Source organism: Microcebus murinus, chromosome 24 (genome assembly GCF_040939455.1).
Source record: "Microcebus murinus isolate Inina chromosome 24, M.murinus_Inina_mat1.0, whole genome shotgun sequence".
NCBI classification, from domain to species: Eukaryota; Metazoa; Chordata; class Mammalia; order Primates; family Cheirogaleidae; genus Microcebus; species Microcebus murinus.
The window spans coordinates 25,322,273-25,345,728 of NC_134127.1; the positions used below are offsets into that span (position 1 = coordinate 25,322,273).

At 56.9% G+C, this 23,456-nt stretch overlaps 1 protein-coding gene across 1 annotated transcript in view; it reads right to left on the bottom strand.

Moving 5' to 3' along the window:
- The window catches only part of FAM167A (family with sequence similarity 167 member A), a 33,530-nt gene extending 18,516 nt beyond the window's left edge, over positions 1–15,014 (bottom strand). The window contains exons 1-2 of the mRNA XM_012752970.2: positions 14,868–15,014; positions 9,222–9,320 (exon numbers count right to left, since the gene is read on the bottom strand). The gene's annotated coding sequence lies outside the window, so the exon portion shown is untranslated. The remainder of the gene's footprint in view (positions 1–9,221; positions 9,321–14,867) is intronic.
- Positions 15,015–23,456: the final 8,442 nt, after the last annotated feature.

Genomic DNA, 23,456 nt, shown 5'->3' on the forward strand with positions numbered 1-23,456 from the left:
TGGACTCACGTTCCCTCTCTCATGCTGGGCCAGTCAGAACCTTCCTGAAGTTTCTGTGCCAGAACCACCCAGAAGCTGGCGTTGCTCCGAGCTGGCCTGGGGCTGCTGGGGACATTTGCTCGCCATCTGGACAGGGGCTGGTGGGCAAAGCCAAGCAGCAGAGAGGTTGAAGCCCTCAGGCCCTGTCAGAAGCTGCCCACCCAACCTCGACCTCCACACACCTTACGAATTCTCTTTCCTTTAAGCTACTTTGAGCTGCATTTCTGACATTCATAACAAACACAAGCATGTGTTAGAGAGAGAATATAAAAGAACATGGTGGATACTTATTGATATTTGTCTTTTGTTTGTTTGCCATTTTCAGGCCTTGCTTCTTTCCTGTTTGTAGGGAGCTCTCATTTTGTGTAGGATGATAGACAGCCACGCACTCTTCATTCTCTGCAACCAGAGGGCCTTGTCTCCTCCGGGAACCTTTCCTCCAGGAGACCTTTTCCTCCAGGGGACCTTATCCTCCAGGGAATCTATTCCTCCAGGGAACCATATCCTCCAATGAACCATATCCTCCAAGGAACCATATCCTCCAGGGAACCATATATACTCCAGGGAACCATATCCTCCAGGGAACCATATCCTCCAGGGGACCTTATCCTCCAGGGACCTTATCCTCCAGGGGACCTTATCCTCCAGGGAACCATATATACTCCAGGGAACCATATCCTTCAGGGAACCATATCCTCCAGGGAACCATATCCTCCAGGGAACCATATCCTCCAGGGAACCATATCCTCCAGGGAACGATATCCTCCAGGGGACCTTATCCTTCAGGGGACCTTATCCTCCAGGGAATCTATTCCTCCAGGGAACCATATCCTCCAATGAACCATATCCTCCAAGGAACCATATCCTCCAGGGAACCATATATACTCCAGGGAACCATATCCTTCAGGGAACCATATCCTCCAGGGAACCATATCCTCCAGGGAACCATATCCTCCAGGGAACGATATCCTCCAGGGGACCATATATACTCCAGGGAACCATATCCTTCAGGGAACCATATCCTCCAGGGGACCTTATCCTCCAGGGGACCTTATCCTCCAGGGGACCTTATCCTCCAGGGACCTTATCCTCCAGGGGACCTTATCCTCCAGGGAACCATATCCTCCAGGGAACCATATCCTCCAGGGGACCTTATCCTCCAGGGACCTTATCCTCCAGGGAATCTATTCCTCCAGGGAACCTTATTCTCCAGGAAACCATATCCTCCAGGGAACGATATCCTCCAGGGGACCTTATCCTCCAGGGACCTTATCCTCCAGGGAACGATATCCTCCAGGGGACCTTATCCTCCAGGGACCTTATCCTCCAGGGAATCTATTCCTCCAGGGAACCTTATTCTCCAGGAAACCATATCCTCCAGGGAACGATATCCTCCAGGGGACCTTATCCTCCAGGGACCTTATCCTCCAGGGAATCTATTCCTCCAGGGAACCTTATTCTCCAGGAAACCATATCCTCCAGGGAACCATATCCTCCAGGGGACCTTATCCTCCAGGGGACCTTATCCTCCAGGGGACCTTATCCTTCAGGGAACCATATATACTCCAGGGAACCATATCCTCCAGGGGACCTTATCCTCCAGGGGACCTTATCCTCCAGGAGACCTTATCCTCCAGGAGACCTTATCCTCCAGGGGACCTTATCCTCCAGGGGACTTTATCCTTCAGGGGACCATATCCTCCAGGGGACCTTATCCTCCAGGGGACCTTATCCTTCAGGGGACCATATCCTCCAGGGGACCTTATCCTCCAGGAGACCTTATCCTCCAGGGGACCTTATTCTCCAGGGGACCTTATCCTCCAGGAGACCTTATCCTCCAGGGGACCTTATCCTCCAGGGGACCTTATCCTCCAGGGGACCTTATCCTCCAGGGGACCTTATCCTCTAGGGGACCTTATCCTCCAGGGGACCTTATCCTCCAGGGGACCTTATCCTCCAGGAGACCTTATCCTCCAGGAGACCTTATCCTCCAGGGGACCTTATCCTCCAGGGGACCTTATCCTCCAGGAGACCTTATCCTCCAGGGGACCTTATCCTTCAGGGGACCATATCCTCCAGGGGACCTTATCCTCCAGGGGACCATATCCTCCAGGGGACCTTATCCTCCAGGGAACCATATCCTCCAGGGGACCTTATCCTCCAGGGAACCATATCCTCCAGGGGACCATATCCTCCAGGGGACCATATCCTCCAGGGGACCTTATCCTCCAGGGGACCATATCCTCCAGGGGACCTTATCCTCCAGGGAACCATATCCTCCAGGGGACCTTATCCTCCAGGGAACCATATCCTCCAGGGGACCTTATCCTCCAGGGGACCTTATCCTCCTTACTCCTCAGCCTGTGACCTGGTAACCAGGTGTGAGCAGGTGACTGAGATCGCCCACTGAATGCTCAGGCCCAGACTGTGAGTGGTGTGTGTGAGACCCAGATGAAGGGACGGTTAGGATCCGCTATGGAAGCAGACGGGAAGTGCAGGGTGGCAGCATCATTTTAGCCAAACCGTCTTTGCTAAAGGAGTGTCAGGGGCCTCCTGCCCCTGTCCTCTTGAGCTGCCCTGGTTCTGCCTGCTTTCTCCTGTGGGTCTTTACCTCCTGCTAATTCTGCAGGTGCCTGGTAGCCTGACCATAGCATTGCTTTCTGTTGCTTGCAACCAAGAGCCCTGGCGGCAACAAAGGGGGCCATAATTCATCTGGGGAGAGTGAAGCTGTTCCATAAATGTCAGGACAACCCCCAAAGGCTCCTCTCCCCAACATTTCCATGTGTCCCTTAGAAGGATCTGTTATGACCTCTAGTTGAGAAGCACAGGATGGATGGTCACTCTTGTCTTAATAAAACTGTACAGAGTCCCTCCTCGTTCATAGTTGGAGTGTTTCCTAATTTACAACTGATGACAGGCAACGCTGGGTGAGGACAGGATAACAATTTTCCATGTGTGTAAATTTACACTCGCACTGCTCTTCTGGCAGAAATGCCACCCATGGGTCACTGTGCAGATGGGCATGCTCTGGGTCATGTGGCCCCCCAGCTGGGCTACAGCCAAGTGCCCAGGACTGCAGCAAACACCGAAGGGCTGAGCAGCCTGGCTAGGTGCTAGAATCTGGGAGAAGGGAGTGGGCAGAGGCCGACACCCAGCGAAAGGCATGACGCCCACTGTGGCCCGTCTCCCACGGGCTGCTCTGCTCTCCATGGAGTTGGCCTGGCTCCTGCTGCTCCTTTGCTCCTAGGGTGTTCGCATCCTCAACCCCAATCCTGCGGTCGCCTCGTGCCTGTTTCTGCAGCCCAAGATAAATGCACTCACACCATCAGAATCCCCATTTTAGGGGTGAGAAGACAGACAACTTGTCTCATGGCATGAGGCCCAAGCTCCTGTCAACAGCAGGGGTGGAGCTGGGCTCCTGGCCGAGAAGAGGGGTGATTTGTTTAGCTCGTACAGATGCTGGGGGGACTCTCAGACACGTCCCCAGCGCAGGCACGGGCAGAGCAGCAGTAAGTCACCTTACAGCTCCCGGAGAGTTGCACTCTCATGCAAGCCTCACTTCCTTCCCAGTCCACACGGAGAACACTGCGGCCGTGCAGGCTGGCTGGCTCTCGGGGGTGCGGGTCTGCTGTGGAAGAGCCGGGACGGTCCCTGCCCCGTCCCCTTCCCCATGGCCTGAGCCTGGGGATGTGGATGCTGTCCCCTCTCCCACGGAGCTCCCTCCTTCAGGCCCCTGGAGGTTCCCCGGACTCCTCGGGGCTTGCTCTCCTCTGTCCTGACGCCAGTTACCTTTCTAGGATGCAACTCGGAGCCCGCTGCTTCCTAACAACCCTCCTGCAAGCAGTATCTCAGTAACACTGTCAAGCTGCTAATATGTATCAAGCGCTCAGTATGTGCTGGACCTGATAAGGCAATAACATCTCACTTAATTTGCATGCGAATCTTGTGAAGTACGTACTATGATCAACCATTATACAGATGAAGAAACTGAGGCAGGACATAAGAAACTGGCCTCAAGGCGCTCAGATTGTACACAGCAGAGCAAGGCCTGAAACAGGTGCACAGCTACTCATGGGGGTGGAGGGGAGGACCGAGTGGGGACCAGGACCAGGCCTGGGGCTCTGTGTCCCTCTCCCCAGTCTACCTGAATAGAGCGAGTCAAGAGCATCCTCTGGGAACCAAGTTGCCCACTCTGTCTTGGTTCTGTGCTGTCCTGTGACATCAGCTGCCCGTCACCGAGAGCCGCTTTTGCTGCATTGACGGGCCCTATCTGCACTGCAAGGAGGGCTGGGCAGGTCTGCTCATCCCATTGTGCAGCTGGGCAAACCGAGGGGGCAACCTGAGTGACTGGCCTAAGGCCCAGAGCACCTCAGAGACAGCCCAGGGCCTCCTTGGGGCAATTGTACTGTCTTCTAGAACATACCATCTGGACAGGGCTGGCTACCACCCTTCCCAGCACCACCCATGTGGAAAACTTTCTCTGGGAAATTTCTGGGATGAAGAGTCGACCACACTATGGCTGGGGGTCCTGCAGGGCCTGGACTTGCTCAGCAGGGTGGGATGTGCTGAGCATGGGCCGGCCTCCCTGCCAGGGCCTCGGTCTGGGTTGCCCACGGCTCTGCTGCTGGAGCCAGGGCAGGCCTGGCTGGGCAGAGGCCCATGTGTGTATGCAAAGAAGTCTCTTTCGCTGTGTGTGTTGCCAAACCTAAGACCCCTCACCCAAGAGAGCCGCTGCCCAGCTCCAGGAGAACAAGTGGGACCCTGCTCTACGCTGAGCGAGAGCCCGCCCGGCCTGGTGTCGGCTGCTCAGCTGAAAGGCGCCGGTGTAGCCCCAGCGAGGATGACGAGGGTGAAGGAAGAGCTTGGCAGGCTGTGGTGGGCTTTACACACTGAAAAGGATCTGGGGCTGCACAGGCCCAGCTCACACCCGCATCGTTTCCTGTCCCTCTCAGGAGGGGTGAATCCTGTTTCTCCAGGTGGTGACAGAGCAGTCACTAGGGCAGGGACTGGGAGGCAGGCCTGGGAGACACAGGCTCTTCCGTCTGGGTTCCATCGTGAACACCATGCTCATCTTGCACAGAGAGCCCGAGGCTCAGGCCGACCTCTGCGGGCGGACGGGCCTGGCACAGAGGAGCCAGCCAGCGGCGGGAGGCCAGGGACACAGCCTGCTCCCCACAGAGCTGCTGACAGGAGCCAGGGCTGCCTGAGCCGTTCCCTCCCCCTCCTCCGGGTTGCCATGGTGACCGGAGCAGGAGGGACCCTGCTGGTCTGGCCCTGGCAGATCATCTCCCCCTTTCCAGCTCATCTGTATTCCAGGTCTTGATCAGAGCTGCTGCTGGAGCCCCTAACATGAAGGGGTGACATCCTGCAGGGACCAGACCCTGGCCCCAATTTCGTGTGTGTGGTGGGGCCGAATTGTGCTGGAACGTGTGAGTGTGAGGGTATATTTGTGTGTGCACTGTGGGGTGGTGACCCGGCTGTGTGTGTGTGTGTGTGTGTGTGAGTGCGGTGGGCGGCAGCCTGGCTCTGGGTGTGGGCGGGGCTGGTGGTGAGTGCCACGGATGGGATCAGGATTAGGAAGGACAGTGCCCCTGGGGTTTTCCTTGAGTATGCCGTGGTCTCCACTGCAGGGAAGGCCCCCAGGCTGCCCACCCGAGACAGCCCTGGCCATCCCACTCCCTGGAAGCACCCACGTGCTGCCTGGGTTGCCCGTCCCTGCTGCAAACCATCGTGAGCACCCAGCTGCTGCCTCTGAAGGAGGCAGAGGCTGAGTCCTGATGTCCTACACTTGCTGCTTCACTCCGTGCCTGCTCAGTGTCACCCCATGCACAGCCCAGCTCTGGCCGCCCTGATGGAGGCCAGCGCCCCTGCTCCTGGGTTCTTCCTGGAGCTCATCACTCTGCGAGCCCCAGCCTCAAGAATGCAAGCAAGCTCCTGGAGGGCAGGGGACTGAGCCCCAGCCTCAAGAATGCAAGCAAGCTCCTGGAGGGCAGGGGACTGAGCCCCAGCCTCAAGAATGCAAGCAAGCTCCTGGAGGGCAGGGGACTGAGCCCCAGCCTCAAGAATGCAAGCAAGCTCCTGGAGGGCAGGGGACTGAGCCCCAGCCTTAAGAATGCAAGCTCCTGGAGGGCAGGGGACTGAGCCCCAGCCTTAAGAATGCAAGCTCCCGGAGGGCAGGGGATGTTTGCTCCTCTCGGTGTGACCCAGCCTCAAGAATGTAAGCTCCCGGAGGGCAGGTCTTTCCCGGGCACTCAGAGCCAGGCCGGGCACACAACAGGCACTCAGTGAACTTGCTGAGTGGGTGAGTGAGCGAGTGAAGGAACGGAGCACCTCCTAGTCTCCATCCTGCCGTTGGCCCTCACCAGTTAGCTAGGTCCTGCCTTGCCTTAAAGCCGCCAGAGGCTCACCTCCTCCCTGAAGCCCTCTAGGACTCCTCACTTTCCAGGCCACTCTTTCTTGGAATTATCACGGCACCTGCTTTCCCCAGGCTCCCTGACGCTGGCCTGCCTGGCCTTGAACGGTGGCAGTGTCCTGGCTCCCTGACCCGACATCCAGGTCTTCCAGGGCCGGGATACTGCCGTATCTTCTGTGCTTTCATGTCCTTTTTTTTTTTTTTGAGACAGAGTCTCGCTTTGTTGCCCACGCTAGAGTGAGTGCCTTGGTGTCAGCCTAGCTCACAGCAACCTCAAACTTCTGGGCCCAAGCAGTCCTCCTACCTCAGCCTCCTGAGTAGCTGGGACTACAGGCATGCGCCACCATGCCCGACAAATTTTTTCTATATATATTAGTTGGCCAATTAATTTCTTTCTGTTTTTATTAGAGACGGGGTCTCACTCTTGCTCAGGCTGGTTTCGAACTCCTGACCTCGAGCAATCCGCCTGTCTCGGCCTCCCAGAGTGCTGGGATGACAGGCGTGAGCCACCGCGCCCGGCCTGCTTTCATGTCCTGAGCATGCACGGGGCTCTGCCAGCAGCAACACTGTGAGGTCAGCAAAGTCTAGCTGGAGTAGTTCACACCTCCCATGACTTCTCCCCAGCGGAAAGCCTCCTGCAGGGTTACGGGTGAGACTTTCAGAGTCAGAATCTGTCTAGTGGCTGAGTCATTTTTCCCCAAGAGCGGGGTGGGGTGGTTTGGGAGGCTGGTCTCAACCTCATGTCTGATTCTTTCCCTATAACCTCATGTTTGAATTGGACTCGGTGGGAGGCTAGTTCAAACGGCACCTCGTTCTACAGCCTTCCATGCCCGTCTGAGTGGAGCCGATGGCCTCCTCCCTTAACACTTCTGTTTGAGCGCTTTTCTGCGCCAGCCTTACGGACCTGTTGGGAGCCACTGCTGAGTCACGTTTCTGATGCACCTGCCAGGTGGACAGACACACCTGTGTCCTGTATCCCTTCCGTGGGCAGCAGCCTGCATCTTCCCAGGTGGTTCTGAAGGGACTGAGCTGCAGCCCCCACCGTCACCCCACCCCAGAAGCACTCACAGGACCCAACGGACGCGTTCATTTGCACCCTCACCCTGCAATGGCGGCTGCCCAGTGGACGTGCACGTGCCCACAAAGGGCCCATCAGAATACTTTGGAGGGATTTAAATACAGGCACTTGGAGAAATCGGGTGTCTTTTCTGTGGGGCTAGCTCAGCTGGGAGGAGATAAGCCTGGCGTTGCCACAGTTTGGAGAAAGCCTGTTTGCTGTACAGGCAATAAACCCAGGGGAAGGAGAACGAAGGGAAGGAAAAAGAAAGCGAGAGAGAGAGAGAAGAGAGAGAGGAGGGGGAAAGAGAGAAAGAGAGAAGCTCCCTCACATCTTTTGGGCCCTGGGACCCAGCAGTGCCCGAAGACCTAAGCTTCCCAGTGACAGGCACCGGCAGATTCTCCCCCTGCCTGAGCAGGCGTGAGCAGGCTTCTATCTCTGGCCATCGATAGAGGCCTGAGCGACACAGCCGCACTAGGCTGGGGGCTGCAGGAAGGCAGGCTCCGTCTCCAGCTTGTCTCCTACTTTAGGCTACCTGGTGTAAGCAGTTCAACTCCAATGCATACTTTCTGAATAAAGGAAAGAACTATGTGAATGACCAATTTTCTCTCTATTGTCTATTTCCCTATCCATGTACACAGGGATAAATAAAAATTCTCAGAAGCAAGAAGAAGGGGGAAGAGAGCCATTGCCCATCACACCCGGCACTGTGCAAATGCCTACTTTAACCCTTGAAATGACCCTGGGACAAGACTACTATTGTCTAGTACCTAGTGTCACCTCCACGACAGGCGAGGAAACCTGCACTGCAAGAGGCTGAAGGCCACAGCAGGGCAGTGAAGGAGCTGCCATCTCAGCCACGTCTTCCTGGCTCTACTGCCGTGACCCTCTCTCCCTACTTTCTCTACAAATTTTTCTACAAATATGTGGAAAAGCAATAGGAACATGAACTTTATGTTGTTTCCTTTTTTTTTTTTTGAGACAAAGTCTCACTCTGTTGCCCAGGCTAGAGTGCCGTGGCGTCAGCCTAGCTCACAGCAACCTCAAACTCCTGGGCTCAAGCAATCCTCCTGCCTCAGCCTCCCGAGTAGCTGGGACTACAGGCATGCGCCATCAGGTCTGGCTATTTTTTTCTATATATTTTTAGTTGTCCAATTAATTTCTTTCTATTTTTAGTAGAGATGGGTCTCACTCTTGCTCAGGCTGGTTTCGAACTCCTGAGCTCAATCTGCCCGCCTCAGCCTCCCAGAGTGCTAGGATTATAGGCATGAGCCACTGCGCCTGGCCTTTGTATTGTTTCCATATTTTAAAATCCAGTGTTCTTAGGAACCCCAGGAGCAAGTAGCAACGTTTAAAGACTCCCAAGGCAAGGCTTTGCCCTTCTGCACAAGTGCTCCCGGCGGGCGAGGAGGATGAGACCCCAGCCCCTCCGTCTAAAGCCCCATCTGCAAGGTGCTGTGTGCAAAACTATGGCCCCACCAGGGCCTTCTCCCTGGCCTGGGGTCCTCCTCAGGCAGGGCCAGGGAGCGAGGAGACCTGAGCCTGAGGGAAGTTCTGCTGCTAACGACCCTGGACAAGTCATGAGACTTCTTGGAACTTGAGTGGGACAGAGACTCATTGACTCATTTCATTTGTCCACTGTGCTTCTGGTTCTGGGGGGTGACCCCCACGTCATGGAGCTGCATGCATGGGACGGGGAGAAGAGCCACTTACCCAGGTGCTCCTGGGGATGTCTCCCGGTGCGGCTCGGTGTGCAGTGTCATGTGCAACTGGCTGCACCTCAGCTCGGAATCGAAGCTTCCATTTCCACACCTGCAGTGACAAGAGCAATCAGAAACCTTTTTAATCCCACTGCAACTCGCACGTGCTTTCCCCACACACGGTGGCCCAGGCTGGGCAGGCCTTGCTGAGACATCCCACAGAGACACCGCACACCAGAGAGGTCCAAAGACTTGCCCAGGGCCCCGCAGCTCCCTCCGAGGGGCCGCTGGCTGGACTTGGACCCAAGTCTTCTGATGCCAAGCTGAGCCTTGCTTCTACCGCCTAGAAAACAGGGAGACTTTGCTTGGTCTTGCTTGGGACGTGATGAGGAAAGAATCTATAAAAGTACTCGCTGAGACCTTTGCAAATTCAAAGTGCCTGGTCCGCGCTGAATAATTGATGGGCTCTGGCTGCACGGAGCCAGCGTACAATGCTCCTGCAAGGAGCTGGGAGCGTGCAAGCCTTTCCTTTCATTTGCCCAGTGAGAAGAGTGAGAGAATGGCCAAGAAAGAGTTGTGCTTCCCCGTCAGTCGGAGACAGGCCCCAGCTCTGGGGCCGCAGCTCTAATTTATGGCCTCCACGAGAGGAGAGGAGAAAGCCCAGGGCCGCTGCAGGGGGACTGGGATACCCAGTGTCTCCAGCTTGTCCCTTCCAAGTCTGCAAGGCCCTGGGAAAGTGCCACTCTGGTAAGCAGGGGAGAGAGGTGCCTGAGAATCCGAGAGTCTGGGTTGCGCAGGAGGTGGGAGGGAGGAACAAGCAGTGGGAAGCGTGGAGAAGGGAGCGGTTCTCCTCCGGGAAAACGCTCCGCAAAGCAGGGATGCCCAGGACCTGGCTGAGGCTGCCTGTCGCCACCCCAGCCAGCCACCACATGTGACCACAGGACTTTTCTGGCCAGAGGCCACAGTGGCAACTGGGATTAGGGAGCAGGAGGCAGACACAGAGCGGCCTTCAAAGCGATTTGCGGAGACGAAAGCGGAACGCAGAGCAGGTGAGTGTCCTGGCCCTATGGACGGGACAGGGTTCCCAGCTGACTTAAACTCAGGCACCACAGCACCGCTGAGGACCCTGGGGATGTGCCCTCTTCCCTGGGCCTCGGCCCACCAGAATGTCTCCTGACTAGCTGGCATGGCTCTCAGCCTCCAAACAAGGCCAATTTAAGGCTACTCGGCTGCACAGGGTAGCTGGCTCCAACTTCAAATAAGCAGAATCAACACACTCCAGCTCAAGTGGGAACTGCCCTGACAATCTGCTTTCTATTTCACTCTGCACGGCCAGTTCTGGAGCCCAGCGGTTTCACAAGGACTCTCTAAGATGTTCTGTGGGGTGCCTGTGCGTGCACCCCCACCCTCGGCCTGTGCGTGCACCCCCACCCTCGGCCTGGGCATGCTGACCTCTCGAGGTTGGAAAGGTCCTTAGCGTCTCCTGGCATTGGGGCAGGACGTGGTGGGGTCCCAGCACGGCCTCTGCCCGGCCAGGAACGCCCAGAGCGACCTGCAGCTGCTGCAGGAGCAGCACTGCGCGAGCACGGGCTTGGAGGGGACGTCCGGCCTGAGTGCCCACAGGCAGGACAGAACATGGGAGTGTGACTCTGTCCCCCACTGTGTTAGCTTGAGCAGGACAGAGCTGGGGAGCTGAAGCTGCCCAAGTCCAGCCTCACGGAGAGAAGACGCCAGAGATGGAGCAGGATAGCACAGGCAGAGCTGGGTGTCAGAGGACTTAGGTTGACAGCCCGCCAGGCACTTACTAGTTCCTTGACCTTGGTCACTCAGTTTAACCCCCGTAGGCCTCAGGGTTCCCCCATCCACAAAACCGGATCCTATGGAACCTGCGGAACACGATCTGGGAAGGATCCAGTGAGTGTATGTGAATTATTATCTAGCCCTCTAGCAGGACTGTCACCTCCTGCCCTTGACTGGGCTTGGCTGGCACTCTCCTTGGCCCATCAGCTGGGAAGCGGGTGCTGCAGTTAGCTGAAGCACACAGGACAGGGCCTTACTCTGAGCTCGGTGCCCTGCATACAGGTGGTAGTCACTCAGCAGCAGCCCTGCCCAGACCCCATGCTCCTCGAGGGCAGGGCCGTCTCATGCCTCCTCGTTGGGACATGCATTATCCATCCTCCTGCAATTCGTTGCAGACTTAGTGAGATGTTCTGTGTGGTTTCTTTAGGCTAGCTGCAACCTGGGTGCATTCAAATTGGGACACTCAGCCCCGCCCCGGCCTGCCCCAATCCTGGCCACAGCCTTGCAGCAGGAAGTCCCCACTTGGGAGTGTGGACAGACACTTCACGTGGGCACCAGGCATTTGACAATTAGCAAAGTAAACGTTAGAAGTGCATTCTCATTGGGGAAGACAGAGGTATTCAAGATATGTAGGTTGGGCAAAACATTCAGAGACACTCTTGGCTCTGGAAAGAGCAGGTGAAGGATCTAGCGAGGTCTCCAGGGCGGGCTGGTCAGGGCACCAGAAAGACAGATTCCTGGGGCTTCCTGAGCCCACAGGACAGGCCACGCAGTCCTTTGCTCGGTCTGTTTGCAGACGAGTATTTGTTTAAAACGTCTACACATGTGGCAGAATTTGGTCTGAGGCCTGTTTGCAAGCAAACCGGATAATGAGGTTTGTCCTCACCTTCCTCCAAGTTCCCGGTGGCTGCTATGGAACACATAAACAAAACAATGACACAACCAAACCTGACAGTCATGCCTGCGTGACCTGAGGCTCAGGTCAGTCTATACCTGTTATGGGACCCCCAGGCACAGCACAGGTCACGATCACAGGACTTGGGGGGTGAGGGCACTGTCGACTTGATGGTGGATGTTGGGGGCCAGGTCCCTAAGTGCCCTGCTAGTAAAGGGCCCTCATCCAGAGCCTCCCTGGGCAGTCATCACCTGAGCTCTCCTGGGTGGCCTGGCTGCCGCTGGCCGGCTCAGAGGCTCTGCTGGCGTCCTGGAATGAGGAAACACCACCCAGCCTCCAGTGAGCCCTGAAACTGTGACCACCAAACGGGCCACTGCCCGGGCCCATTACATACCTGCCCTCTGACCTGGAAAACAAGCTCAGCCTGGGCCTGTCCTTCTGAGTCCCAGGCAAGAAGCCCAGCCAGGGAGCCTTTGAGGGTCTGTTGCCAGCCCCCACATTTGGATCAGAGCACCCCGAAAGGAATTTCTGGCCACACTGGAGAAAGCGCCCTGTAGAAATGGGTGCTCTGTCTACACCCCCAGGGCAGAAGCTGAACCAGGTCCCCTCCCGGTCTCTGCAAAGATAGCGGGGAGTTGGGGCTGCTGTCTGTCACTCCTTTCTCCCAGGAGTGTCTGATGATGGTGCTCAGGAGGACACAGGTAACTTCTGTCACTCACCTTCCCTCCCACATGTCCCCAGAGAGAAGTGGCGGCTTGGGGTGCAGAGGAGCTGGCCTGCAATGGTCAGGGCAGCTCTCAGATGACTGCAGGGCCAGCAGGGCCTGCCACTCCCTCCAAATGCCTTTCCCACCAGTCCCATCCTCCCTGCGCCCACCTGCCCACTGCTGTCCTCACCCCCCTGAGGTCTCTCCAGGACGTGCCTTTCCCTGTCCCCACCCCCACCCCCGTCCAAACCTCAGGGCTCACTTGCACAGTCAGAGCGGCCCAGGCTGGCCCTGAGAGGGTTCCAGTCCCTGGCCCGGGAAGGCCCCCACCTGCGGTCGGTAAAACAGGGTGCAAACTGCTTAGGTGATCTCACTTGTCTGACGCCTCTGCAGCCGCTCACCCGTCCAGGGACAGCATGGCTCCCAGGGGGCTCTGGGAATTCCAGACGCCCCGTAGGGCCCAGGGGGTTTCTGTGGGTGAGATTTAACTGGGGAAACAGCCAGCGACAGGAGCCTAACAAGCAATTTCTCCCCCACTGGCCTGGGGCTCTGTGGCTCCCTCCCAGCAAATAGTTAGTTGTGGCCTTAATTTCTTTCCCTCTTGGAGGGAGGCCAGGCTGGTACATGAGAGGGCGGGGCCCGGCAATTTGGTGGAAACCCATGCATGTAATTGGGAGGACCGGAAAGACAGGAGCAAGTGCACAGAGTCAGGGCTTTGGGTAGGCAAGGAGGAGAACGGGGCGGCATCAGGGAAGACCCCTTTTTTGTTTCATGAGAGGAAGGTCGAGTCCGACCAGGCCCGATGGCAGTGCCTGCAAGAAATGGCTTCCTGCCTCCCCGGGGTCCCTTGAGATGGGAGGGGACCTTCTCAGGCCGTGGGACAATCTTCACAGGAGCCCGGCCACACGGCTCTCATTTCATCTGGGTGTGACTGGCTTCTTCCCCTCTCCAGGCCTCAGTCACCTCGATTTCCTAAAGTAGCCTCCTTTGAGAGCACTGTCTCAGGAGTCTCGGGAGTCTGAAACTCTCTGCTCTTTCCCCGGCCTCCTGAGCTGCGCCAAGTTGCTTGACTTCTCGGAGTCCCGTTGGCAAGACAGGGATAATGATGCTCTCTTGAAGGTCGATTGTGAGGACGAAGGTTCCCACACCGTGTGTGATGGGCAAAGGCCCTTAAAATTGGAGCCATAGTCTCTGTCTGCTCAAAGTACAGCTCGAGGCTGCTGAGCCAAGCAATCCCCTCGAAAACACGCTGCAAAAGCTCCCCTCCTGCCGACGTGGTCAGGCTACAGGTGCCAGAGGCACCTCCGATCTCCTTGGACTCTGCCCACACTCTCCACCTGCCTGGTGAGGGGCAGGACTGTCCCTGGGGCATCAGAGAGAAGCTCCTTTGGGGCCACATCTCCCTTGAGCACTTCGGGGATAGCCCGGTGGACGGGTGACCTGGTCTCGTCTTGCCTGACTCTCCGGGAAGGACAGGGAGTTCGTGGAAACTTGATTTGGGAGAACCTGTGTGTGGGTGTCAGACTGCGGCCAGCCCAGAGCCCACCCACCTTCCAGATCTTCCCCGTAGGACAATGCACCACAGAGCTGCCTCCAAGCACCACGGGGAGTAAAAACCAGATGCAGGCAACAAGGGGTTTTCAAACAAGCAATACATCCAGCCTGACTTGGCTAAAGAAGACACCTGCCCCTACCCCCCCTGTGTGGTCGGTGGCCCCTTGTCCTGGTGACCCCAGAGGCCCTGCTTTGTGGCTGGCCTGCCCACCCGCAGATCCCTCAGATCTCACGGATGTCAGCCCTTGGAGCACCCTCGGGCCAAACGCCCTGGGTCACTTTTCCGGAGTTAGGGTTTGCATCCCTCAGGGCAGAAACTTCCACTAGGGTGGGCGTGGAGGTCGCCCGCTACCGGGCAGTGGACCTGGAGAGATCGGAGGGGCCCCTCCCTCTCAGGCCGCACACCCCAAATCCCCACCCAGAATCCTAGCCCAGGAAGGGCCCAGCAGGGAGATGGGCGGGGGTCCAGCCTCGGCTGCCCCAGTCCCCGGGGAGGGCCGCGAGCCCGGGAGCCGGTGAGGCCGGACTGCTGTCCCGTGGGGCGCGGGCGGGTGTCCCCTCCGGGGCGCTTTGGGCGGGGCTGTCCCCCATCCCCTCGCACTGCCAGCCCTGGGGACCTGCGCCGCGCCCCCCGCACAGCCGCGCCGCGCCACGGCCATCTCTCCCCAGGCCCGGGACAGTCCCCGCCCCCGGCGCGAACCCACCTTCGGGGCGCCCAGGGCCGCCTTCCGGGGTGTCGACGAGGTCCCCGTGTCCTCCGGCGCCGGCTCCCGCCGCCCAGCTCCGGCCCGGCCGCGCCTCCGCCGGCTCCCGCCTCCCTCCTCTCGTGCTCCTGGGAATTCGGCACTATTCTTTTTTTTTTAAGGGACTTTTTTTTTTTTTTTTTTTGCGTTGCGTCAGGGCGGTTGCCTGGCGACGGCCGAGCTCTCCGGCCGAGCCTTTCAGGGGCGCTCCCGCCGCGGTCCTCCGCCCCCCGCCCGGGTCCGAGCGCGCGCCCGGGTCCTAGAGCCCTTCGCGTTCCCGCGCCCGCCCGCACGCCGAACCAGACCCCGCATCCAGCTCGTCACTAGCCGAAGCCAAGGCAGCTTCTTCCCCCAGGCTGGGCGACGTGGCTGTGCCAGTGTCAGGAGTCTGCCTGCGGGGGGCGAAGGAGGCGTGGAACCCCGCGCCCAGAGCCCGCACCCCGCCCCCCGCGCCCGGAGTCCCCGAGACCCGCGGCTGCGACTGTCCCAACGCCCGACGTGTGCTGCACCCTCGCAACGACCCAGAGGACAGACGTGGGGTATCTCCGGCTGACGGATGGGGAAACTGAGGCTCAGAGCTGGCAGTAGTCCGGTGGGCCCAGTCCTACGCCCTGCATCAACCTCTGTCCTGCAAAGCCGGGTCCCTGCTGCTTCGGAGCCGTGGCGCCCTGGGGCACGTGCAGGACGCAGCCAAGCCCGCCCCGCCCATGCGGGTCTCTAGGACCAGTCCTGGCCGCAGGCAGTCCAGACTCCTGCTCACCTTGTCGGGGGACCTCATTCCCGACCTCGCCAAGCACCTTTCCCAGCTGCCTGGGGTCGCCAGGTGATCTAACCTGCCCTTCTCGCAACAGCGCTGGGGGTGCAGGGCAGGCGCCGTCCCGTGCACAGGCGTAGCAACTGAGTCGGGGGCTGTAAAGAGACTTGCCACGGGCTCGGGGCAGGTCAGTGGCGGGCGTGTGTTTCGTGGGGCCTCAGCCACTGCGGATGCCCGAGGCCCCGGTGCTACCCCCTAGTGCCCGTGCCATTCACTGCAACTCACTCTCTTTCCCGCCTTCCCCGGACTGCCTCAAGGCGACATCCTGCCAGTGCAGCGACCTCTTCCTGCTCACGAGTTAATGGTCTAAGCTAGCAGGTATTTTAACAGGGATCTTTTGGAGAGTCACAGCATTGACTGAGACCTCTTGATTCTACCTCCTAAATCTCCCTCCACTCCCTCCTGCTTCCTCCCCCACCCAAGCCACCATCAGCCTGCCCCTTGCCAGCAACAGTCTCCTTAGTGACCTCTCTGCACCCACTCTCTGCATCCCCAGGCCAAGTATTCCTTCACAACCAGGGCAAACTCTTTAAAATGGAAATCTGATCCTGGCTTCTCCTGCTTAAAAGGCTTTCAAAGCTCCTAGTCTTCTAAGAAGGCTGCCGGGGCCTGGTTGGCCTCTGCCCACCTCCTGGGCCTTGCTTTGGGCTAACTCTGCTCCCGGACATGAGGCAGGTGAGGGGGGAGGGAAGAGGAAGAGGAGGAGGAAGAACAGTCTGGGTTGGAACAGCTCAACTCCAATGTTAAACCATATGGAGTGGTCAAATGAATGACTTGGAGTTGTGTCTCTAGCACAAAATAGTATGTGGTCATACAAACGTTATTTTCCAAAAATATTGGATGATACAGGAAAACACAATTTAATGCTAAGTAAGATCAGAATGACAAACCCTATGTACTTTATGAAGCTTCTCATTCTAATATCTAATTCATATATATGAATAGAAAAAAGATCGGGAGGGTTCATGTGAATATTACCTGGGATTATCCCTGGGTGGCAGGGCAACAGAAGATTTAAAATATCTTCTGTAGCCTTGCATTTGTTTTGTACAATGGATAGTTTTGTAATTAGAAGTGTCAAGAAACACTACTGAAAAGGAGAGATGGCCCCGTGTTGGGGACCCTGAGGTCTCCTGCGTTATCTGCCACTCCTGTTTATGGGAGCTGCTTGGATGATGGGTGGCTGGAGTGGGCAGGGCCACCCAGGGCTCTTCCTTCCCCTCCAGTCCGGCAACAGTGGTCCTTCTGAGAAGTCCCAAGAAGAGTGAGACATCACCTCTTGTGATCCTGCGGTAACCCTGTGAAATAGAGGAGTCGAGAAATATCCCCCTGTGTGACCTACGAGTTCTCCACGCTTGGAGAGGTCAGGGGCTCAGTCACAGTCACGCAGCTAGCAGTGGGCTCCCAGGGCTGCGTGAGTCTGAGTCTTGAGCACTTCATACTATGCCACATGGACCCACAGGCACTCAAAGCCATGGGCACAGCAGTCCCAGCGGCCACATTGTGTTTGATCATCAGACGCTGCCCAGAAGGTGCTGCCCTGCCAGGAAGCCGCTGCCCACGTCCCACTCTCTGTGTGCGTCTCCTCCTTCTCCCTTCCCTCCTCAAGGCTCCCTGAGACCCCTGCTTCCCTCCTTCCAGCCCCTCTGCTGCAGAAGCCCAATCCCAGGAAGACTGCGTGACGCTTCTGCCAGTACCTGCAGTTCAGAAGGCGAGAGGACGTGTCAATAAGGTCAGCAGATGTGAGTTGTTGGCAGGATCCAAAGTCCTTAAGTGTAAGTGGTAGCAAGCAGCTCTATTAGGTTTCACTTTCCACTCACAGATACATTTAAGATGCTTTTCCCAAGGCAATGACCTAGTCCTGTCACTTTCAGTGAAATCCAAGGTCCTTACCACCCTGTTCAAGGCTCAGAGGGACCCCGCCAAACCTCCTCCTGTGTCATCTCCTGCCCACAGCCACCCTCTGCCCATGGCTCACTTTGGTGTCACTTTGGGGAGTGCCCATTTCCGTCTTCCACTGTGCCAGGACAGCACTTGATTGAGGAGCGACACCTACCTGCTGGCACCCCTCTCTCTGCCCACCCCTCCGTCATGGCTCCGGGTTAGCTGGGCTCCGAGCTAGGGTTTATGAGTATGGACAACTGTGTGTGAAAACACAGGGCAGTAAGTTCTTTACCTGCAACCCCGTGACCGTCCCCAGCACCTTGGTTCCCCTCTGTAAGTCACCTGGCATGACGGTGGCCATGGTGTTGGGTTAAATGTTAAGCCTGAGGGTGGGCTGAGAAACTGATCAGAAAAAATGGCTCAGTAACATTGTGAACCATATTGCAGCAGTACTGTGTGTACATCCTTGGGGGGCTATGGAGGAGACATGGGGGGGCTGTACAGAGAGGCGGCGGGGATGGAACCCACCTCCCTGGGGAGACAAACCTGGGACCAGGAGCCAAGACCCAGCCTGGTCACTGCACACATACAAGCTACTTGGACACTTCCCTTTGGATGTCACCTGAGCTCACCTGCCAGTCTGTCTCTGACCTGTCCCATCTCCCCTGAGGGTGGGAGTGGGGGCCCCTTCTGCAATGAACTCCAGCAAGCCAAGCACCGATGGAAGCTTTGGGGCTTTCCTTCCCACCCACTGCCTTTCCCACTGGCACCCTGTTGTGTTTTTTTAATTTCCAGCGGAGTTAAGGCAAGAGGGAGGAGAAACCCTGCCAGATTTAAACTCAAAATACTTGCTCATCTTTCTGACTAATTCATTCATCCATTCAATATTTATTAGCACCACTAAATGCCAGGCACTGTGCTAGGCTCTTGGGACATGTCAGTGAAAAAGTCCCTTGCCCCTGAGAGCTAATAATCTATTAATAGCAGAGGAAAGGACCCGTGAAAACACAAGAAGAATAAATAATGTTGTGAGTTATAGGAAAACAGACGTGTGGACTCAGATCAGAAGTAATGTCAGAGGAGGGAAGTGTGCACTTTTGAGCAGGGTAGCAGGGATGGCCGCAGAGATAAGGTGGTTTTTTGTTTGTTTGTTTGTTTGTTTTTTGTTGTTTTTTTTTTGAGACAGAGTCTCACTCTGTTGCCCGGGCTAGAGTGCCGTGGCATCAGCCTAGCTCACAGCAACCTCAAGCTCCTGGGCTCAAGCAATCCTTCTGCCTCAGCCTCCCGAGTAGCTGGAACTACAGGCATGCGCCGCCATGCCCGGCTAATTTTTTCTATATATTTTTAGTTGACCAATTAATATCTTTCTATTGTTAGTAGAGACGGGGTCTTGCTCTTGCTCAGGCTGCTAGGATGGTTTTCCAGCAAAGATCTGAAGGACACAGGGGAGCTGGTCTTAAGTGCCTGGAGGAAGGGTGTTCCGGGCAGAGGGAACAGCCAGTGCAAAGGCCCTGTGCCAACAAAACAAGAGATGGCAAGGGCGCCTCGCAGCTGGAGCACAGTGAGCAGGGGTGGGGACGGTCATGACATCAGAGACATGACAGGGTGGGTTCCAGGGGCAGAGCCTGTGGGCCTGGCAGACCACGGCAGGGACTCGAGGACTCCCCTCCTCCCAAGGGAGCACACAGCACGCACAGCTGGGATGGGTCTGTCCTCCCGGCACAACCCGGGCACACAGCACTCTCTAAATCCATCTCTTCTGTTCCCACTCGCACTTTAAGCTACTCAGAGGCTACTCCTGGGTGCTGGGTACTTAGGTTAAGTGCTTGATGTCCATGCTCCATGAGGCCCATGCCTACCTGGTGGCACCCTGCATTCTAGTACCCAGGGCCCAGGAACTTCCTTCCTTCCTTCCAGATGGGCCATGTCCAGGCCTGTGCAGCCTCTTTCTTGGCCTGTGGGGTTTAGACGAAGGCTATACTCTCAGGACCGTCCCCCTGCCCGAATTCAAGGCCCTGGGGTGGGTAAAGAAAGAGGGAGGTGCAATGGAGAGGGCTTAGCCCTCATTTCCCCTGCCCCTCTGGTTTCCAGGAGGCCAAGGATGCAAAATTGGAGCCTGGCCTTTGAGGTTGTTATAAAGTGTATTTGTCAAGGCAGGAGGAGAGAACAAACCTTATTTCACAGTTTATTGCCTTGATTTATAACTTTCAAATATTTAGACACACGGCCTCCTTTTGTGAGTTTGCTCTGGACCTCTCAGAGCTGGGGTGGGGCTGATGGTAGGTCTTGCCGGTTTGTTTAAGGAGCAAGTGACAGCGCACCGCACACAAACGCGAGTGGCCACCATCCCTACCGCACTCATCTCCTGTGGCGTCGTGGAGTTTGCAGAGTTTGGCTTTTCGTCCTGTGAGCACTTGTACCGTCATCTTCTAGAAGATGCTACGGAAAGTGCATCCAGATCCAGCAGCAGCCCGTCCTTGGTGACAGCCGGGAAGAAGTCTCCCTGGGCTCGCACGGCATTGGAAGGAAAAGGGGAAATGCCACCACCACTAATGCTGGCTGTGTGGCAACCCCAGTGGGCAGGGGAGAGCCTTCCGGATGTTATTCTAAGCGTCATCTCACCCAGTGAGCCTGGCTCCCTTGAACCCAGGGCAAGAGCCCTGTGCGGGAACCGTGAGATCCGGGTTCCAGTCCCGGCTGTGTTACCAATTAGACCTGTGTCAAATCACTTTCCTTCCCGCTAGAACGAGTGGTTCAAGCTTGGGTTTCCTCCGTCCCCTGACTGTGGGACGCTCTGCACCTGCCCAGTAGAATCTATCACGCCGGGCAGTGGTGGGAGGCAAGACCAGGAACTGTAGAGTAGGAGGTTCTGGCAGATGCTACACATCTGGGCCAGCAAGAGGTCAGGGTGAGAAAGACAGAGAAGGAGGCTGGCCCTGAGGCGGGGATGAGAGCTAGCCGCGCATTGGGGGGAGCAAGGCAGCGCCCCTCCTGGAGGTGAGGCTGCTGGCCCTCTGTCCCGCTTTGCCCCAGGGTGTGCTGGGCCCCAGACCGGCAGGCAGGACCAGGACATCTAGCGCCTGTGGTAGAACCCTGCCCCATGGAAGCCGGGACAGGGGCACCAAAGGCTTCTCCAGTGCGGTAGCCCTGCCGTGCCCAGCCACAGCAACAGCCGTGCTGCGGGGAGACGGCCGAGCGAGCTTGCTTCATTTCCACCAGCCAAGCCCCAATGATACCCAAGGCCACAGGTGGGTGTCAGGGGGAGATATGGACGCATGCAGGGACGAAATCAAACTTAGTCATTCTGTCACTGAGAAAGCCCAGGTGTGAGCTCAGGATTTATTTAGAGGCGGGAGCAAGGCCAGGTCGTAACAGAGAACGGATGCTTGTCAACCGTCAGCGCTAGGAGGGACTCTGGGAAAAATGGGTCTGTGGCTCAACCCCTTTTCAGGAATTCCACTCCAGGGAGACGCTGGGGCAGAGACTCCTACTGCCCCATAGATGTTAAAGCACATGGGACACACACCTTCTTCCCCGCCCCATCCCAACCAGGAGATGGGAAGAAGGGTATTGCAGCTCACACCGTGGTTCTGGCTCCGGCTCTGTCTCTTGCTGTCCGGCTTCTCTGGGAAAATCTCTTAGTCTTTTGAGCCTCGGTGTCCTCACCTGCCCATCAGGGACAATAATAGCCACCACCCAGCGTTGTTGTGAGGATTAGAATTAATGCCCGTACAATGCCTGACATAATGTTTGGCAAGGGGTTGGCACACAGCAGATGCAGCGTCTCTTACCACATCTATGCGGAGAGCCGACTGGTTCTTCCATCGCGCCCCACCTGATCGGGGGCGCGCCTTTGCTCACTCCAGTTTAACGCACGGCGTGGGCAAATACTAGGCAATCAAGCCGGCGGAGTTTGCAAATACCTTAACCGCCTTGTTTGTCTTCTCTGAGCACGAGGGAGCCCTGTTTCGAATCTGACACAGGCAAAATAGGACTGAGCGCGGAGCAGACCCACCTGCCCCGAGGTCCAGCCGCGGTTGGGGCACGGACCCCAGAGCACTGTCTGGCCGAGGAAGGCAGCACACCCCCAACCTGGTCAGCCGCCGTCCTGCAGTTCACGTCTTAGAAGCAGGGCGTTTCTGTCCACAGGGAGAATGGGAGGCAGGAAGGGAGAGAAAAGTAGACGCAGGCACACAGACTTGCCGTCCTGGGGGCTGGGGGAATCCCAGGTGCAGGGGACAGGATGATGGACACACGGACATCACTTCTGCAGGGACCCCTGATGAAGCACTTCTGGCTGATGTCTCGTGGTCTGATCGAAACGTTTGACAGACACAATCGGCCTTCCTTGACAATGGTTGGGATGATGTCATAGGCTTAGGAGAAGGAAGAGGAAGAGTAGGAGCAGGAGGAGGAAGAGAGGAGGAAGAAGAAAAAGAAGAACAGCAACACCACCAACAACAATGACCCCAAGAGGGCTGGGAGGAGAGGGAAAAGCAAAGCATTCAGAGTGGCAGGTATTCTTCTTGGTAGACAGCTGTCTTGGTGTCAGGGACCTGGGTGAGTCGCCAGGACACTGTCGGAATGAACAAGTGGACAGGACCCTTCCTCTCTGCCTCCCGCTTAAAGGCCTTGGCTGCTGCAGGAAGGGCAGGCCAACCTGGGGCTGACATCTCTGCATCGAGCCCCCACGGTGCCCTGCGCCCAGGACTGCCCTGTCGCGGCTCTCCCTCTGCAGACAGGTTTCCCTTCCTCCTGCGGGACCCTCTCCCTGTTCTCCAACCTGCCCTCAGCTTCCCAAGCCTGTTTCCACCATGGGCATCCCATGCGCTTGGCGTTGAAGAAGTTGGATTGTCTTTGGAGTTTTCCAAGTGGGTAAAACTATCTGCTGACAGTGGGAAGAGCACAGCACCTTAGAGTGTCTGCATAAAACCCTTTTGGCCCCAACTTGTCCCCAAGTGTCCCTCTGAACCTGAAGTCCAGCTGTGCAAACAATGCAGACCTACAGGACTGCACAGCCTAAAAGAAATCAGACGAGGCCAAAAAGAAATCAGGCAGAGATCAAGATTAAAATACAGTTGAGACCCACTAGACAGTCCGGAACATGGCGTGGACTTCTTTGTGATCTCAGCCTCGGGAGAACTGGGTTTCTTTGAGCAGCTGGTTTGTTTTCCTCTTGTGGGCGCTGTGATTTATGAGCTGTGGTGCTGTCTTCTCGTCTTCACTCTGGGTTCTAGAAAACTCAGACCCAAGCCCTCCCGCCCCCTGCCTTGGAGAGACCTTGGAAGCCGGCTTTGTGCCCGGTCCTGGCTCCTGGATCCATCACACTTTTCTGCCCTGATTTTCCTCTTCACCTCGCTCCTCCTTCTCCCCCACTATCTTCTTTAAAAATGTTTTATTTTGATGCACTGTATGTAGATGTGCAGTGTTTATTGGAACGAGAAGTGAGGCAATCTGTGAGTTTAGGTGAAAGTTAAAGTGAAGTATTTCAGGTTGTCATGGGAGCTCTTTGGGGCTCCCAGTGAGTTAGGGGGTTCCAGGGTCCCCTGGGGGCCTCCAGCCTTCCCCACCCTAATCGGAGCCTCCCCCACCTCCCTGGAGAGAACGCCCAGATACCAGCTTCTGCAGCCGCTGTGCCCAACCCAGCTCCAGCCTGTGCCCTGGTGCTCCCAGAGCTTGGTCTGTGTCCCACGAGTGACCCTGGCTCTGCCTCAGCTTCTGCTGCTGTCCTGGGTAAGGTCAGGACCTTCCTGGGTGCTCAGGCCTGAAGGAGTGTCCACTGACTCAGCTGTGACTCACTGGGATGGCCCCTGCCAGGCTGGGGTGGCCTATTTGGGGGGGGGATCTCTGTA